The sequence below is a fragment of the Scyliorhinus canicula genome, chromosome 4, assembly GCF_902713615.1.
Source record: "Scyliorhinus canicula chromosome 4, sScyCan1.1, whole genome shotgun sequence".
NCBI lineage: Eukaryota > Metazoa > Chordata > Chondrichthyes > Carcharhiniformes > Scyliorhinidae > Scyliorhinus > Scyliorhinus canicula.
In genome coordinates this window covers 230,556,781-230,576,829 of record NC_052149.1, presented here as the reverse complement: position 1 = coordinate 230,576,829, position 20,049 = coordinate 230,556,781, and the positions used below count along the sequence as shown (strand labels likewise).

Sequence of the window (20,049 nt, the reverse complement as noted above, 5' to 3'; positions counted from 1 at the left end):
TTCTGGATCCACATTGTAGGAGGGATGTGATCGCACTGGAAAAGGTGCAGAGGAGATTTACCGGGATGTTGCCTGGGCTGGAGAGTTTTTGCCGTGAAGAGAGATTGGATAGATTGGGGTTGTTTTCCTTGCAGCAGAAGGGACTGAGGGGCGACATGATTGAGATGTATAAAATTACGAGGGGCATAGATAGAGTAGACGGGAAGAACATTTCCCCTTGGTGGAGGGATCAATGACCAGGGGACAGAGATTTAAGGTGAGGGGCAGGAGGTTTAGAGGGGATGTGAGGAAGAACCTTTTCACCCAGAGGGTGGTGGGAGTCTGGAACTCGCTGCCTGAAAGGGTGGTGGAGGCGGAGACCCTCATAACATTGAAGATGTATTCAGTATGCACTTGTAATGACGAGGCACACAAGGAATGGGCCAAGTGCTGGAAAATGGGATTAGAATAGTCAGGTGATGGTGTTTGACTGGCGCAGATGTGATGGGCCGAAGGGTCTATTCTGTGCTGCATGATATGATGACTCGATGACTCATCTCAAGCCAATTTGGAGATACCTCTTCATTTCAGTGTGGCTTTTTCACTGCGGTAACTGTGCTTGTTCACTGACTTTATCAAACATCTGCTGAAAATTGAGACATATTTAATTCCCAAGTCAGTAATATTTTTGCTTGTTCTGACCCTTATCTTTTCTGACCCTATGTTATGCTTAATTGCAACATGTCCCTGACAATTGAATAAGTTATTTGGTAATTGACTCCAGAATAATGCCCATTACCAGTGCGGAACTGAATGTTCTATTACTTTCAGTTATAACCGCCCTGCAGTCACAAGTGTCTTCTTATCTTTTGGAATGCTTCTTCAGACTTACAGGCCCTCGGGGTGGAGAATCTTTTGCTTCCACTCCAGCTCGATGGGTCCTGAGATGATTAAGTCCAATGTGCGATTTACGGACTCTGGCACATGCGGGGCTGGTGATGCTTTGAAGGGCTGGCTGGATGGGTTGTTCGGAGGGTTGTGCACTCACCCATCGCCTCGACGCCCCCTCTGCAAATTCCGGGCAAAACTCCTCAAGGTGTTCAATGCCTTCCTGGATGAACCATTCTGGTCGGGCGGAAACCAGGGGGTTCCCATGATGGGATGGGTATGTTGGACCTCTTCAGACATCGCGAGGACCATCCGGGAAGCATTTCCAGTGTCCTTCCGGGAGTCCCCTACCATGACTGAGTTCAGAGTAGAGCAGTTGGTCTGGTGTCAGATACACAGCCCACGCAGTGGTTCTGTGTTGAACAAGTTGGCTTGCGAGTGGGCGCTGCTGTTGGACCACATTTCTTGCCACGGGATTTGAAAAAGTTTGGCATCGCCACCGCCGATCTTGGTTAGCTGTGGTTCTCTCTCTCTCCCCCCCCCCCCCCCCACCCCACCCCCTCCCCACCCACCCCCCGTCTCTCTCTCTCTCACACCGTTCCTCATTCTCTCTTCGTCTCTCTGAAGTTTCAGAACCTTGAACACATTATCCCCGACCGACATTTTTACTGAGGGAGTGCTGCAACGCCGGAGATGGTGGGAGAGATCTCCCGGCTGTTCACGCCAACGGGATCTTCCTGGCTCGCCAATGGTGCAGCCCCACCACGGGCTTCCTGGCGATGTGGGGTGGCTTCATTGCCAATGGCAGGACAATGGATAGCTGAGGCATTAAACCAGGATCCCACCAAGACGGAGAGCAAGGGTCTCCTGGGCTAATATTTATCCTTCAACCAAAATCACTAATAAAAACATGTCCGATTCATTAATTTACTTGTTGTTTGTGACACCTTTCTGTATGTTAATGTAAAGTGTCATTGATTGGATGTTGGATAAATGCATCTTCCTTCACCCAATAGCATTGGTTTAAATACTGGGCAGGTTTGATTAGTAGAACAAGAGATCAGTCGCCAGATCTCTCCAGCTTACACTCTCAGAATACAATAGCAAATGGAAGATCTCAGCCAATACAGGTAGTGATTGGCCTGCTTTTGGGGCACTGTGTGATCGATGAAGCAGCTCCACCGTGTTGGGTAGGTAGGTTGTGCTTAACATCTGGACCTTTCCTCCATTTTCAAGCTATGTCGATGTATCGTGAAATTGACCCATCAGATATAAGAATGGTTCCAATTGTGAGAATTGTATGAATGCATAACATCAAAAATCATCAAAGGGAGGGTTCTTCTACTTATCCTATATCCCTCACCCCACCTACCCACCTACACCCCAGATCCCTCACCCTCACCTACCCACCCTCATCCTGTATCCCTTACCCTCACCTACCCACTTTCACCCTGTATCCCTCACCCTCACCTACCCACTTTCACCCTGTATCCCTTACCCTCACCTACCCACCCTCACCCTGTGTACCTCACCCTCACCTACCCACCTTCACCTGTATCCCTTACCCTCACTTACCCACTTTCACCCTGTATCCCTCACCTACCCACTTTCACACTGTATCCCTCACCCTCACCTACCCATTTTCACCCTGTATTCCTCACCCCCACCTACCCACCTTCACCCTGCATCTCTCATCCCCACCTACTCACCTTCCCCCCATACCCCTCACCTCCACCTATCCACATTCTCCCCATATACCTCACTCCAACTATTCACCTTCATCTTGTATCCCTCACCTTCACCTGGTATCCCTCACCTCCACCTACCCCTTCACATAAATGGAAACAAATTGTTTTACCTTCAACACAACACTTTGATTCTGAATACTTTAGACTTCTAATGGATGCAGTGTTCTCACTTGGGGCCACAGGTAGGCTGGCAGAATGGGCAGGCATGTGGTAGGTGGCATTTAATACAGAAAAATGTGTGGTGATGCATTTTTGCATAAGGGACCAGGAGAGGCAATACAGACTCAATGGCAGAGTTCTGAGGAGCACGTAGCATAGGGACCTGGAGGTGCATGTATGTCTAGGTGGCAGGACATATTGAGAGAGTAGCAAGCAAAGCGACTTTGTAATTATTTCACGGGATGTGGGCATTGCTGGCTAGGCCAGCATTTGTTTCCCATCCCAAAATACCCTTGAGAAGGTGGTGGTGAGTCACCATCCTGAACCGCTGGGAAAGCACATGGTGTAAATTTAGTCCCAGAGACAGTGAAAGAACAGCGATAGAGTTCCAAGTCAGGATGAGATATGGCTGGATGGGCAGCTTGCAGGTGGTGATGCTCCCATGCATCCGCTGCCATTATCCTTCAAGGTGGTCAAGGTCATAGATTTGGGAGGTGCCATCAAAGTTGCTGAGTTGCTTGAGTGCATCTTGTAGATTTCACACATGCCACTGTGTATCAGTGGTGGAGGGAGTGAATGGTTAAGATGGTGGAAGGGGGCAGCATGATGGGGCATTGATTAGCACTGCTGCCTACGGCGCTGAGGACCCTGGTTCAATCCCAGCCCCGGGTCACTGTCCGTGTGGAGTTTGCACATTCTTCCCGAGTCTGTGTGGGTCTCACCCCCACAACCCAAAGATGTGCAGGTTAGGTGGATTGGCCACACTAAATTGCCCCTTAATTGGAAAAAAATAATTGCGTACTCTCAATTTTTAAAAAAAGGTGGTGGAAGGGGTGCCAACCAAGTGGGCTGCTTTGCCCTGGATGGTGTTAAGCTTCTTGAGTGTTGTTGAAGCTGCGCTCATCCAGGCAAGTGGAGAATATTCCATTACATCCCTGGCTTGTGCCTTGGAGATGGTGGACAGGCTTTGGGGGTTAGGAGATGGGCTACTCGTCACAGAATTCCCAGCTTCTGAGCTGCTCTGGTAGCCACAGTATTAATGTGGCTAGTCCAGTTCAGTTTCTGGTCAATAGTAACCCCCAGGATGTTGCCAGTGGGGGATTTAGCGATGGTAACGCCATTAAATGTCAAGGAACGATAGGTTCCCTCATTTTGGAGATCATCATTGTCTGGTACTTGTGGAGCATATAAACGTTATTTGCCGCTCATCAGCCCAATTGTATGCGATCTTGGACCTCATAAATCGAGGCATTGAGTTCAAAAGAATGCCAGTTATGTTGAGCCATTATAATGCTTGGATTAGACCACAGCTCGAGCATTACATCCATTTCTGGATATGAGGGTCTTTGAGAGGGCACAGAGGGGATCTACCAGAATGAGTCCAGGGATGAGGCATTTTCGTGACCAGGTTAGGTCAGAGAAGCTGGGGTTGTTTCCATTGGAACCAATGAGAGGGTGGGTGCAGACTCAATGGGCCGAATGGCCTCCTTCTGCACAGTCGGGATTCTTTGGAGATTAAGGGGAGATTTGATGGAGGTGAATAAGATTATGACAGGTTTAGATAAGATAGATAAAGAAATGCCGTTCCTATTGCCTCATGGTACAAAGATCGGAGAATATGGGCGAAAGCTTTTGGACAAGAGAGGCAGGGGAGAGCGATGTGAGGAAGAACCGTTTTGAGGCAGTGAGTGGTAATGACCTGCAAGGAAAGAATATTCAGGTGCATGTGCGATGAGTGGGATGTGCAATAGGGAGGGTAAATAACAGGGGTGAGTGTGCAATGGGCAGATGTATACCCAGCCCGGTACGGCCTGTCTAACAAAGAAGCACTCACATAGCTTTTTTAAAAATAAATTTAGAGTACCCAATTTTTTTTTTTCCAATTAAGGGGCAATTTAGCGTGGCCAATCCACCTATCCTGCACATCTTTTGGGTTGTGGGGGTGAAACCCACGCAGACACAGGGAGAATGTGCAAACTCCTCACAGACAGTGACCCAGGGCCGGGATTCGAACCCGGGTCCTCAGCGCCGTAGGCAACAATGCTAACCACTGCGCCACCGTGCTGCCCTCGCACTCACACAGCTGAGGGCCGATTGTGTTAAGCACAGATAGAGATGGGGGAAACCTCCCAAACCTTTGCTGATCACCAATGAAGCTTGTTGAGCAGCAACCTCTGGAAACGTCAAGTACCTGTACCCGTAAGAGGGTGAGCTGGGTCAATTGACGGCACCCTCTGTCTCATCTTCCAAACACAAACTCTGTACTGTTTTGGATCATATCTGAGCCCAGCCAGAGAGAATGGAACCCTCCATTGCAAAGTTAAAAACGGAGAAGAGAGTCGTCCAGATCAGCAAGTTGACTGTCCCACTCATGAAATGAAATGAAATGAAAATCGCTTATTGTCACGAGTAGGCTTCAATGAAGTTACTGTGAAAAGCCCCTAGACGCCACATTCTGGCGCCTGTCCGGGGAGGCTGGTACGGGAATTGAACCATGCTGCTGGCCTGCTTGGTCTGCTTTAAAAGCCAGCGATTTAGCCCAGTGAGCTAAACAAGCCTCATGGTGGCAATGGTTAGGTGCAGGGTAGAGGGGGGGATGGGGGGGGAGTGGTGGTTAGTGTTTAGTGACAGGCTGTGAGAAGTTGATTACATTTTTTGAAATAGCCAGACCATTAGGTAAGGGCTGTTGTGAATATCTAATTCGTAATTCAATATGTTTTAGAATGTACTTATTGGTTTGAGGAATTAACGTTTTATCTGTCGAAAAATGGGGACATCTTATTGATAAATTGGTAAAATCAATTCTGATATAGATGCAACTCCGTCAAGCCGAGGCTTGATTAACCTGTTTATCTTCCAAGATCAGAGGTGTTTTAAAAATATTTTTTATTCTCTTCCTTTTTCACATTTTCTCCCAAATTTACACCAACCAACAACAAACAATAATCAGTAACAAATATGTCAATCCCCATATCAATAACAACGATCCCATCCTCCCACCAAACCCCAAACATTAGCCCGCATGTTCATATAAACAAATGACAAAAAGGAATCAGGAATCACCCATAGTCACCATAAACACACACCGCCCCCCTCCCCCAACCCTCCCACCCATCCCCCCCCACTAATGCTTTTCCAAGACCAGAGTTGATAGTGGAAATCAAACTTAAGCAATGGGTGACCCATCTCTGACCTCTTACTGGAGCCAAGGTACCTCGAGAAAGGGCAATTATAACCATTAGAAATATAAATGATCATATAAGTACAGAATCAAAGAGTTGTGTTGAAGGTCAAATAATTTGTTTACATTTCTGTTTGAGACCATCCCAAAGGATGCCACGCTGTCATGGAAATAGCCCATGGGAACAGAAGATGCAGGATTCTCCGTCGGTGGGATCCTCTGCTTTGATGGCAGTGTACCCACGGGTTTCCCGTTGCCTACAATGGAAAACCCCATTGGCTGACCGCGGGATGGGAGAATCCCGCTGCTGGCAGGGCATGCCCCGTCGCTCTGGAAAACGAGGCTGGCGGGATGGACAATCCTCCCCGAGTTTCTTTTTTTATCTTGATATTTTCTCAGCAAGCAGGCAGTTGCAATGTTGTTTTGGTGCAGACTGCATCTCACTGGATTGAGACAGCCAACAGGAGATGATTGTTAGGCAAAGAAAATACCTCATCATCCACTGCGCGGAAGCAGGGTGCGGGTGGTGCTCAAGCTTAGTCTTGGTTCCATGAGGAGAAAATCAGCTGGAAGGTTTGCCTAGTTTACACCAGAGGAAGAAATCTACAGTGGTCCTCACAGAACTTTGTGACAGAAAACAATCAGCAAAGCTTGCAAGGAAGCTATGAGAAGGCAATTGGGTATTAGTGGTCAACCGGAACAAGGAGCAGAGGCATCCACAGCATTAAATAAAAGTTGAACAGTCACCTAACCAAAAAGCCAATGGAAGGATCCCCATAAAATATTACCTCGGGGACTGGCTGGAACCCTGAGAGGAATTAAAATGAATTCCAGCGAGCTGTGAAGTGAATGAACCTTCTGGATGTACTGTTTTGTATCAGAAATTCTTGTTGGGGAGGGGGGGGGGAAGTAAAAAATATGAACTGAGTTCATAGCATAAGTAACTGTCAACTATAGTGTCACATTAATAATGCTTGCTTTGTTTAATTCTTATATGCAATTGGCGCAGTGATTGGCACTGCTGACCCACGACACTGAGGACCCGGGTACGGACCCGGCCCTGGGTCACTGTCCATATGGAGTTTGCACATTGCCCCTGTGTCTGCGTGAGTCTCACTCTCACAACCCAAGAAGATGTGCAGGTCAGGTGGATTGACCACACTAAATTGCCCCTTAATTGGGAAAAAAAAATTTGCATCTGCAATAAAGTTTATTTCTGTTCGAAAAGGAGAGACCTTGTGGAATATTTCTGCCAGGTGATTATGGAGTGTTTGGATTTCTCAATAAACATGAACAATATCAGGGCGGCACAATGGCACAGTGGCTCCCCCTGCTGCCTCATGGCGCCAAGGACCCAGGTTCCATCCCGGCTCTGGGTCACTGTCCGTGTGGAGTTTGCACATTCTCCCCGTGTCTGCGTGGGTCTCACCCCCACAACCCAACAAGATGTGCAGGGTCGGTGGATTGGCCACGCTAAATTGCCGCTTAATTGGAAAAAAAAGAATTGGGCACTTTAAACTTATTTTGAAAATAAATAAAATAAAATAAACATGAACAATATTGTAACACAGTGATGCCAAGTATCACTCTCCATGACAAGATAGCAGCTGCCTGTGCTAAGCGTAGTTAGGAGGAGAAAGCAATTGTAATTGGGTGGAGGTGTTGACATTGGGTAGGGTGCTCTTTCCAGGAGCCGGTGCAGACTCGATGGGCCGAGTGGCCTCCTTCTGCACTGTAAATTCTATCACAATCTATGATTAATCTAGGACAAAGGTTCGGCACAACATCATGGGCCGAAGGGCCTGTTCTGTGCTGTATTTTTCTATGTTCTATGTTCTGGTTTAGCTCACTCAGCTAAATCACTGACTTTTAAAGCAGACCAAGCAGGCCGGCAGCACGGTTCGATTCCCATACCAGCCTCCCCGGACAGGCGCCGGAATGTGGCGACTAGGGGCTTTTCACAGTAACTTCATTGAAGCCTACTCGTGACAATAAGCGATTTTCATTTCATTTTCATTTCTATGTAATGAAAGCACACCAGGAACAAGACTAACGGGATTGCTACTGGGAATACTGAATTGACTGAATGAAAGCAAATTACAGCGGGTGCTGGAATCTAAACCCAAAGATAAAATGCTGGAAAATCTCAGCAGGTCTGGCAGCATCCGTAGGGAGAGAAAAGAGCAAATGTTTTGAGGCCAGATGACGCTTTGTCAAAGCCCTTTGACTGAATGGCCTGCTGTACTGTAACAATGATCCAATGGTGTAAGTGGTGGGGACAGTACTGATTCATTGCACTGGGGTCTCAATGGGACAACTCACTTGTCCCATTTATTCATCATTATTGTTCTTCTTTATCTTACAGTGAGATTGCATGACAGCATATCTGAGGAGGGTCACCACTACCTGATCTTTGACTTGTAAGTAGAACAGCACTTTTTAAACAACTTATCATTTAACAGTCACGCTCGATTGCTTATTTATTCCAGCGATACATTCCAAGGTGTCATTCAGCAAACTTGGCCAGCTCTATCACCTCTGAGACAGAGGTCAGGAACTGTCAGAGGGTCAGGACTGAGGGAGTGCTGCACTGTCAGAGGGTCAGTACTGAGGGAGTGCTGCACTGTCAGAGGGTCAGTACTGAGGGAGAGCTGCACTGTCAGAGGGTCAGTACTGAGGGAGTGCTGCACTGTCAGAGGGTCAGTACTGAGGGAGTGCTGCACTGTCAGTGGGTCAGTACTGAGGGAGTGCTGCACTGTCAGAGGGTCAGTACTGAGGGAGTGCTGCACTGTCAGAGGGTCAGTACTGAGGGAGTGCCACACTGTCAGAGGGTCAGTACTGAGGGAGTGCTGCACTGTCAGAGGGTCAGTACTGAGGGAGTGCTGCACTGTCAGAGGGTCAGTACTGAAGGAGTGCTGCACTGTCGGAGAGTTTGTGGGTAATATATAAAAGATAGAAAAATAAATCAGCATTTATGTTTAACGTTTTATTAAATGCAGTGAATGGAAAGTACTGAGCCACACGATGCTGAAAGTCCCATTCTGACTTTGGCCCTCCCTATCTCGGTTACCACCACCAGCCTGTCAATCTTCATAACTCCTGCTTTCCTCCAACACTGTCCTCTTCTGCATACCCCATCCCTTTACTCCAGATTTGATGACCTAGTTTGGAGTTGTCTGGGCCCCCGGCGACAGAACACATAATCTTATTCGTCTCTGCCTCCCTCTCTCACATTCTCTCTTTCTCTCTCCTCTCTGTTTCTCGCTCTCTGAATGACAGGTGACCTTATTGAGACAAATCGGATTCTCTGGGGTTTTGACAGGGTCGATGATGAGAGGTTGTTTCCCCTTGTGGGAGAGTCTGGGACCAGAGGGCAGCATCTCAGAGCAAGCGGTCACCCACAGAGATGAGGATGAATTTCTTCTCTCAAGAGGATAGTGAATCTGTGGAATTCTTTACCGTAGAGAGCTGTGGAGGCTGGGTTGTTAAGTATGTTCAAGACTGAGAGAGGCAGATTTTTAATCAGTGAGGGAATCGAGGGTTATGTGGATACTCTCTCTCTCTCTTCCCTCTGTCTCTCTCTGCCTCTCTCTCTCCCTCACCTCCCTCTGTCTCTCTCCCCCTCTCTCAATGTCTCTCTCCCCCTCTGTCTCTCTTGCTCTCTCTCTCTCTCTCTCTCCCCCGCTGTCTCCCTCTCTCTGTCTGTTTCTCTCTCCCTCTTTCTCCCTCTCTCTGGTTCTCGAGCTCTCTCCCCCTCTGTCTCATTCTTTCTGGCTCCCTCCCCCTCTGTCTCCCTCTGTCTCTCTCTGTATCTCTCCCCCTGCCTTGCTTGCTCTCTATTTCTCTCTCTGTCTCCCACCTTGTCTTTCTCTCTCAGTCTTTCTCCACCTTTATTTGTATCTCTCTCTATGTCTCTCCCCGTGTCTCCCTCTGTTTTTCTCTGTCTCTATCCTGCTGTGATAGTGGAGTCGGACACTTTAGGAACTTTCAAGCGGTTATTGGATAGGCACATGGAGCACACCAGAATGACAGGGAGTGGGATAGCTTGATCTTGGTTTCAGACAAGGCTCGGCACAACATCGAGGGCCAAAGGGCCTGTTCTGTGTGTCATAATATATACCAATATATCATGCTGCAGACACACACTGATGGACACACACAGGGACCAATCAACAAGTACAAACACCGCAGCCAATCACCAGTTAGAATACACACACTATAAAGGCAGAGGGCACCACGGTTCCCGCTCATTCTGGGTGCTGCCTCTGAGTGTAACAGGAACTCATCCAGCCCAGCGCAGACTTACAACACGTGCTGAGAGAATCAATTGGTTCAGACAAGGCTTAGGTCTCTAGTTCAAGTTAGCATTATTTAGGCCCACAGTCATCGTATGTTAGTTAGTTAGAAGTAGTTAATAAAATTGAGTTGAACGTTCATCTATGTTCGAAGTGGCTGTTCATCTCTCAAGCCTACACAAGCCAACACATCATGATACCAGGAGTTGAGGGATGCTCGCACTTCTGAGACCTACCCTTCAGTGATCTGCCTTCCACCAGTCTCGTGTCATCCCACAGAATGGACTCCGTTCGCCCACCGCCGCTTCTCCGCATTGCAGGGAATCTGGGCTCCAACTGGAAACTTTTCAAACAGCGCTTCCAGCTGTACCTCGAAGCCAGGGACCTGGAAGCTGCCTCGGACGCACGTAAGATTGCTCTCTTCCTCTTCACAGCCGGTGACCATGCTCTGCACATTCACAACTCGCTCACCTTCGATGAGGGGGAGGACAAATCGAATTTCAAGACCATAATTCTGAAGTTCGACAGCCACTGCGCGGTCGAGGTCAATGAGAGCTTTGAGAGATACATGTTTCAGCAGAGAACTCAGGGTAAGGACGAGCCTTTCCAGTCCTTCATTACCCACCTCCGCGTCCTTGCGCAGCCCTGCAACTATGGGTCCACCTCCGACTCCATGCTCCGTGACCAGATTGTTTTTGGTGTTCAATCTGAGCCCCTGCTCCAGCAGCTACTAAAAGTAAAGCAGCTCACTCTCTCCACGGCCATTGAGACCTGTGTACTTCATGAACATGCCTCCACGCCTTACTCGTGCATCTAGGCTGCTGAAACGGCGCGGCAAGCCCTCTACGAGGCAGAACGGGTCCAGATGATAAAATCTCTTCAGGCTCCGGACCTGAATGATGGCGGTCATTCCGCATGTTTTTCGCGGAGTCCCGCGTCCACACGCAGCGAGCGCGCTGACGTCACGGACCGCTTCGCGCAGTTGCGCGCTACGCTGGATCGCACCGCGTATGTGCGGTGGCGCGACGAACGTCCCGACACTCCGGCGTGCGGCAAATGCGGCTCCGCCCACTTAAAGCGGCAACATCCCGCAAAGTCCCGACGCTGCCTGCAGTGTGGCAAACGAGGCCACTACGCTGCAATGTGCAGATCTTCCCTGCCTGCTGTTTTTTGAAGGTCCACCCAGCCCCACAGAGACGTCAGGGCTATCCAGCCTGCCATCAATGAACCTACTCCAGACCTTGATTCCGACTGTGCCTGCAATGACCCACAGGTCCCGTTCCAAATCGGCGTTATTACTACTAACAGGATGTCCCCCAACCGTGGCACTGAACCTGTCCACGTCCACAGCGTCAGCCAGGATGATGAGTGGTGTGCCACCCTTACGGTCAACCGGTGCCCTGTCAGGTTCCACTGGACACTGGCACTTCTGCCAATCTCATCGCGTCGTCTGATTTACGCAAGCTCTGCGTACAGCCTGCTGTCCTGCCATCTGCGTGTAAATTGCTGGACTACAATGGCAATGCCATCGCCGCCAGCGGCTCCTGCCGCCTTGAGGTGACACATCGTGCTCACACAGCCATTCTCCCGTTCGAGATTGTTGCTGCCTCAAAAGCCTCCTTGCTTGGTTCGCAGGCATGCAAGCTGCTCCACTTAGTGCAGAGAGTACACTCTCTCTCTTCAAGCGATGTGTCTGCATCCTCTGACACAGACTTCAGGGCACAGCTCGACTCCATCATCCAGCAATACCATGATGTTTCCGAAGGCATGGGCACGCTCCCCTACACGTACAAAATCTTACTCAAGCCCAACGCCACGCCTGTCGTTCACGCACCTCGCAGAGTCCCAGCGCCCCTCAAGGACCGCCTCAAGCAACAGCTCCAGGACCTCCAGGACCAAGGAGTCATCTCTAGGGTCACGGAACCCACAGACTGGGTAAGCTCCATGGTCTGTGTCAAGAAGCCGTCCGGCGAGCTGCGGATCTGTATTGATCCTAAAGATTTAAATCAGAATATCATGCGGGAGCACTACCCGATTCCGAAACGTGAGGAGCTCACGTCCAAGATGGCCCACGCCAAACTATTCTCAAAACTGGATGCCTCGAAGGGTTTCTGGCAGATCCAACTAGATGAGTCAAGCAGGAAGCTGTTTACGTTTAACACACCCTTTGGCAGGTTCTGCTACAACTGGATGCCATTCGGCATCATTTCTGCGTCCAAAGTTTTCCACCGGATCATGGAGCAGATGATGGAGGGGATCGACGGCATCCGGGTGAATGTCGACGACATTGTCATCTGGTCGACCACCCGCAGGAACACATTGCCCGCCTTCAGCGTGTTTTCAGGCGCATCCACGAACACGGCCTCTGCCTCAATAGGGCCAAATGTTCCTTCGGCCAGTCGAGTATCAAGTTTCTGGGGGATCACATCTCCCACCAGGGGGTGCGTCCGATCGAGGACAAGATTGCTGCAATCACGTCCATGAAGACGCCCGAGGACAAGAAAGCGGTTCTCCAGTTCCTGGGTATGGTGAATTTCCTCGGGAAGTTCATCCCGAATCTTGCCTCACACACCACGGCCCTCAGAGACTTGATTTGCAAAACCACAGATTTCCATTGGCTCCCTGCTAACGAGCGTGAATGGCAGGAGCTGAAGGCCAAGCTTTCCACGGCCCCAGTGTTGGCCTTTTTCGACCCGACCAAAGAGACCAAAATCTCTACTGATGCCAGTCAGTCGGGCATTGGTGCCGTGCTCCTGCAACGAGACGAGGCCTCGTCATGGGCCCCCGTTGCATATGCGGCGCGGGCGCTGACTCCCACAGAGCAGCGCTATGCGCAATTCGAGAAAGAGTGTCTCGGCCTTCTCACTGGAGTCGTGAAGTTCCACGATTACGTCTATGGACTTCCGCAGCTCACGGTTGAAACAGACCACCGCCCCCTTGTAAATATTATCAAGAAGGACTTGAATGGTATGATGCCTCGCCCCCAGCGGATCTTACTCAAGCTGCGCAGGTACGATTTTCAACTGATCTATACCCCGGGCAAAGACCTTGCCGTTGCCGATGCACTCTCAAGGTCAATCACAACTCCATGTGATCATGACGGCTTCATTTGCCAAATAGACGCTCACGTCCAGTTTGCAGCCTCCTATTTGCCAACATGGTATTTCGCTGACGGTCATGTCAGACAATGGCCCCTGTTTTGCGAGCCAGGAATGGGCCGGCTTCGCCCGACACTACAATTTCCAGCACGACCCCCAATCCAATGGGAAGGCGGATAAGGGGGTCCACATCGTTAAGCGGCTCCTCAACAAGGCCGCCGACGCCGGCTCAGATTTCCATCTTGCTCTGCCAGCCTATCGCTCCGCCCCGCTCTCCACCGGCCTGTCGCCTGCTCAGCTGATAATGAACCGCACCCTCAGAATGACGGTGCCATCAATTCTCACTCCCAACCTCGACCATGTCCCCGTGCTCCACCGCATGCACATGTCTCAACTGCAGCAGAAAACCTCATACGACTCACGGGCTGCTGACCTTCCTGACATCCATCCACGCGACAAGGTTCGCATCCACCTCCCGGATGGTGGCTGGTCTGTGCCTACTGTGGTTCTAAAGCAGGTGGCCCCCCGATCCTTCCTGGTCCGCTTACCGGATGGATCCATTCGGCACCACAACAGGCGTGCTCTTCGCCTGGTTCCAGGGTCGTCACGGGATCCTCCGACCAGCTCTTCTACTGATCCCGCCGTGGACTGTGTGGCGCTTCCGGTTGCTCTGCCTGCCCCTGACAGTAATGCTGCCCTCCCGGCTCCTGAGCAGCCAGCCATTGCCCCACCCTTGAGGCGGTCAACCAGAGTTTGTCGCCCACCTCAGAGACTGAACTTATGAACTCTGTACACATGTGGACTTTTTGAAATGTTCTTCTTCCTATATCCTTTATTGTTGCATTCATTATCCAGTGATTTGTAAATAGAATCGTTGGTTGTTCCAGTTCATGGTAGTCATCTGCACCAGGCACCTTCCTCTGTAAATAGTCTTGTTCCCTGTATATAGCTTTGTACATATGTCTCTGCACCTCACACATAGCTAGGTACATTCTCCACACCTACACTATTTATTAGCACATGCCTAGATCAACATTTTTTTATAAAAGGGGGGATGTCATAATATATACCAATATATCATGGTGCAGACACACACTGATGGACACACACAGGGACCAATCAACATGTGCAAACACCACAGCCAATCACCAGTTAGAATACACATACTATAAAGGCAGAGGGCACCACGGTTCCCGCTCATTCTGGGTGCTGCCTCTGAGTGTAACAAGAACTCATCCAGCCCAGCACAGACTCACAACACGTGCTGAGAGAATCAACTGGTTCAGACAAGGCTAAGGTCTCTAGTTCAAGTTAGCATTATTTAGACCCACAGTCATCGTGTGTTAGAACATAGAACATAGAACAGTACAGCACAGAACAGGCCCTTCGGCCCTCAATGTTGTGCCGAGCCATGATCACCCTACTCAAACCCACGTATCCACCCTATACCCGTAACCCAACAACCCCCCCTTAACCTTACTTTTATTAGGGCACTACGGGCAATTTAGCATGGCCAATCCACCTAACCCGCACATCTTTGGACTGTGGGAGGAAACCGGAGCACCCGGAGGAAACCCACGCACACAGGGGGAGGACGTGCAGACTCCACACAGACAGTGACCCAGCCGGGAATCGAACCTGGGACCCTGGAGCTGTGAAGCATTTATGCTAACCACCGTGCTACCCTGCTGCCCCTCATAGTTAGTTAGTTAGAAGTAGTTAATAAAATTGAGTTGAACGTTCATCTGTGTTGGAAGTGTCTTCATCTCTCAAGTCTACACTAGCCAACACATCATTGTGCTGTACTGTTCTACGTTCTATTCTGTATCCCCCTCTCTCTGTCCCTATCTGTCTTACTCTGTCTCTCTCTCCCCTCTGTCTCCCTCTCTCTCGTCTCTCTCCCCCTCTCTCAGTCTCCTTCTCTCCCTCTGTCTTTCTCTCCTGGGTGAAATCTAATGGCCACGTCATGCCCGAACTTGGGGTGGTGGGGGGGGGGGGGGGGGGGGGGGGGGGGGGGGGGGGGCGGCGCGGATGGTAAATTCTGAGAGAGGCTTCTTGTATAATTTACCCAGCTCGCCACGCCTCACGAGGCCTAATTGGATTGCACGAGACAAAATGATCTGAATAATGCCCACAAGGGGCAGGATCCTAATTTGGCAAATCTGCATATTAACGTGAGCAGCTAGCCTCTCTCTCTCTGTCTCCCTCTCTCTCTCTGCCTCTCTCTCTCCCTCTGCCTCTCTCTCTGCCTCTCTCTCTTTCTTTGTCTCCCTCTGTCTCTTTCTCTCTGCCTCTCTCTCTCTCTCTCTTTGTTTCCCTCTGTCACTTTCTGTCCTTCTCTGAGATGCTTTTCACTTGTTTTTGGTCACCTGCATTGTTACCTCCTGTGACCTGCCATCAATTTTATGTTTGACAGTTGCTCCTGTGAATTGTTCTGGGTTTGGAAATGGGAAATATAAGTGCAAGTAATTGTTGAATGTCAGCAATTTGGCGTGCTGTTTGTGTCAGAGTATTAGACATGCACCAAGCAAGTGTTTTGCTCATTTACCTTTATTTTCTTATAGGTTTTATCTCTGCCTCAGGCAGCAGATTATGGTAGTTAGTGAGTCCGTGCAGTGAAAACTAATGATAAGCCTTCAGAAAGAGTCGAATCAACAAGTCAAATGGATTCCATTTGTTCAGCCCACGTACATATTCATATCGTCTGCTGGCTCTGGATTGCATCTCCATTTGTTTTCAGCCTCAGAATGAAAGAAGAAGAACTATTCAATGCACAATGAATAAATCATAGCATTGTCATTGTCCATTTGGGTTTGGATTTGATGTAATTGGGTTACCTCTGCTTTGTGACTCACCAGCGACATCTCGGAGAGCCGAGAGAGGTGATATTAGTTCTCAATTGAAACAGTTCTGTGTCACAGTGGAATTCCAAACAGCCAATCTTCACTCCGCAGTTCACACCTGTAATTTCGTAGGAATGTTAATTTCGTAATCTCACTTGAAAATTCCATGAATTGGGATGAGACCTGGAAAGTGTTGGACGGGATTGTCGGGAACACTTTTGAAATTCCAGGGTAAACCACACAGCAGTGTCGAGGGAGCTTTACTCTGGTACTCTGATGCTGACAGGGGTGTGTAATGGGGGCAGTGTAGAGGGAGCTTTACTTTGTACCTGTCTAGGGAGTGTTTGATGGGGACAGTGTAAAGGAAGATTGACTCTGCATTTAACCCCGTGCTGAACCTATCCTGGGAGTGTTTGATGGGGACAGAGTAGAGGGAGCATTACTCTGTATCTAACCCCGTGCTGTACCTGTCCTGGGAGTAATTGATGGGGACAGTGTGGAGGGAGCTTTACTCTGTATCTAACGCCGTGCTGTACCTGTCCTGGGAGTGTTTGATGGGGACAGTGTAGAGGGAGCTTTACTTTGTATCTAACCCCGTGCTGTACCTGTCCTGGGAGTGTTTGATGGGGACAGTGCAGAGGGAGCTTTACTCTGTATCTAACTCCGTGCTGTACCTGTCCTGGGAGTGTTTGATGGGGACAGTGTAGAGGGAGCTTTACTCTGTATCTAACCCCATGCTGTACCTGTCCTGGGAGTGTTTGATGGGGGCAGTGTAGAGGGAGCTTTACTCTGTATCTAACCCCATGCTGTACCTGTCCTGGAGTGTTTGATGGGGGCAGTGTAGAGACAGCTTTACTTTGTATCTAACCCCGTGCTGTACCTGTCCTGGAGTGTTTGATGGGGGCAGTGTAGAGACAGCTTTACTTTGTATCTAACCCCGTGCTGTACCTGTCCTGGGAGTGTCTGATGGGGACAGTGTAGAGGGAGCTTTACTCTGTATCTAACCCCGTGCTGTACCTGTCCTGGGAGTGTTTGATGGGGACAATGTAGAGGGAGCTTTACTCTGTATCTAACCCCGTGCTGTACCTATCCTGGGAGTGTTTGATGGGGACAATGTAGAGGGAGCTTTACTCTGTATCTAACCCCAGGAAGGAGATAGAGAACCTAGTGGAGTGGTGTAGCGACAACAATCTCTCCCTCAATGCCTACAAAACTAAAGAGCTGGTCATTGACTTCAGGAAGCAAAGTACTGTACACACCCCTGTCAGCATCAACAGGGATGGGGTGGAGATGGTTAGCAGTTTCAAATTCGTGGGGGTGCACATCTCCAAAAATCTGTCCTGGTCCACCCACATTGACGCCACCACCAAGAAAGCACAACAGCGCCTATACGTCCACAGGAAACTAAGGAAATTCGGCATGTCCACATTAACCCTTGATGTGTTAGACAGGCTGGGTCGACATGGACTGCACTTGATGCAATGTAGCGAGAGAAGACCTCTAACACTGGATAAGATGCAACACGATTTTATTTAATGTGTTAACTAATGTACATGTTCAACTGTGGGTTGACACTATCCTGACTGACTGGAGACCTAGTACTAGCCTGACCAGACTTACTAGCTACCGCATGGTGTTGGCACTGGCTAGCTCATGAGCTCTGACTGTCTCAGTGGGTGGGTCCAGAGAGAGCGGGAAACCTAGTGCCCTCTGGCTTTATAGTGGTCGTGTCCTGTCTGGTGATTGGCTGCTGTGTTCTGTGTGCTTACTGGTCATCCTGTGTGTCAATCACTGCCTGCCTGCACTCCATTATGACATAGACATAGAATTTACAATGCAGAAGGAGGCCATTCGGCCCATCGAGTCTGCACCGGCTCCTGGAAAGAGCACCCTGCCCAAGGTTAACACCTCCACCCTATCCCCATAACACAGTAACCCCACCCAACACTAAGGGCAATTTAGCATGGCCAATCCACCTAACCTGCACATCTTTGGACTGTGGGAGGAAACCGGAGCACCCGGAGGAAACCCACGCAGACACGGGGAGGATGTGCAGACTCCGCACAGACAGTGACCCAAGCCAGAATCGAACCTGGGACCCTGGAGCTGTGAAGCGATTGTGCTATCCACAATGCTACCGTGCTGCTGTATATTATGACATATGCCCCCTTTTTTTTAGGTAATAAATATTAAGGTGCGTGTGTGTGGGGATATGTATATGTGCGTGACTATATACAGAATGTGTTCAAATGAACTTAAATACATAGGAAGGTGTCGCTAGTGCAGATATAGGGCAGATGGAACGGTAAAACGATATTTACAGAGGTCAAAACGATGAGGTAACACGATGTACAAAAGTTCAGTCTATATAGCTAGTCTTTGTGGTGGGCGACGAATTCTGGTTGATCTCCGCAAGGGTGGATCAGGGGCTGCCTGCACTTGGATAGGTGGGACCGCTGCCAATGCGGTGGTCGCAGGGGCCGGCAGGTTTGCTGGTAGATCGGTGGCCTCGTGGTAGGGCACGTCCGGAGGAAGCATAGTGCATGGCGGAGCATCTCGGTCAGGTGGCGGGCGTGGAACTCTGCGCAGTGCCCATCTGTTGCGTCGTAGCAAGGAACCATCAGCCATGTGGACGAGGAACGATCTCGGGGCCACTTGCTTGACCACCACAGCTGTGGCTGACCAGCCTCCGTCAGGCAGCTGTACACGGACACGATCAGTTGGGACCAGCTCGGGGAGATCCCTGGCATGAGCGGCGTAAGCGGATTTCTGTCGGGCCCGAGACTGCTGCATCTTTTGTATGACCGTGAGGTGGTCACGGTCTGGAACATGGATGGCTGGAACCGTGGTTCGCAGAGTGCGATTCATGAGCATCTGCGCTGGAGACAACCCAGTGGACAGCGGGGTTGCCCTGAATGCCAGCAGGGCCAGGTTGAAGTCGGAGTCTGCAGCCTTGCATAGCAATCTCTTAACAATATGGACCCCCTTTTCGGCCTTCCCGTTTGACTGCGGGTAATGGGGGCTGGAGGTAACGTGACGGAAGTTGTATAAGGATGCAAAATCAGACCATTCCTGGCTGTAAAAACAGGGACCGTTGTCACTCATCACCGTGAGCGGTATCCCATGCCTGGCGAACGTTTCTTTGCAGGCTTTAATCACTGCCTTCGACGTGAGGTCGAACAGTTTCACCACTTCTGGGTAACTGGAGAAGTAGTCGACCAGGAAGACATAGTCACGCCCTTTGGCGTGGGAAAGGTCGACACCGACTTTGGACCATGGAGAGGTCACTATCTCATGTTGGCGCAAAGTTTCTTTGGGTTGAGCTGGCTGAAATTTCTGACATGTAGGGCAGTTGAGGACCATGTTGGCAATGCCCTGGCTGATGCCCGGCCAATAGACTGCCTCTCGAGCTCTGCGTCGGCATTTCTCGACCCCAAGGTGACCCTCATGGAGTTGGCCGAGCACCATAGCTCGCATGCTCTGCGGAATCACAATCCTGTTGAGCTTCAGGAGGATGCCGTCCACCACCGTCAGGTCGTCCTTGACGTTGTAGAACTGGGGACATTGTCCCTTCTGCCAACCATTTGTAAGGTGCTGCATCACTCGCCGCAGCAGAGGATCCTTGGCCATTTCCTCACGAATCTGGATCACCCCCTCATCAGAGGTCAGCAGGTCGGTGGCGCACAATTGCACCTGCGTGTCAATGTGGCAGCTGAAGTCAGTTTGTTCACACGGTGTGGTAATGGACCTGGAAAGGGCGTCTGCGACAATGAGGTCCTTGCCTGGCGTGTCGACAAGTTCAAAGTCATAGCGGCGTAGCTTAAGAAGGATTTGCTGTAACCGAGACGTCATGTCATT

The 20,049-nt window shown here is 49.9% G+C and overlaps 1 protein-coding gene across 1 annotated transcript in view; it reads left to right on the top strand.

Annotated features, from left to right (window-relative positions):
* The window catches only part of LOC119965442 (calcium/calmodulin-dependent protein kinase type II subunit alpha), a 123,549-nt gene that overhangs the window by 11,764 nt on the left and 91,736 nt on the right, over positions 1-20,049 (top strand). The window contains exon 2 of the mRNA XM_038796226.1: positions 8,321-8,375. The gene's annotated coding sequence lies outside the window, so the exon portion shown is untranslated. The remainder of the gene's footprint in view (positions 1-8,320; positions 8,376-20,049) is intronic.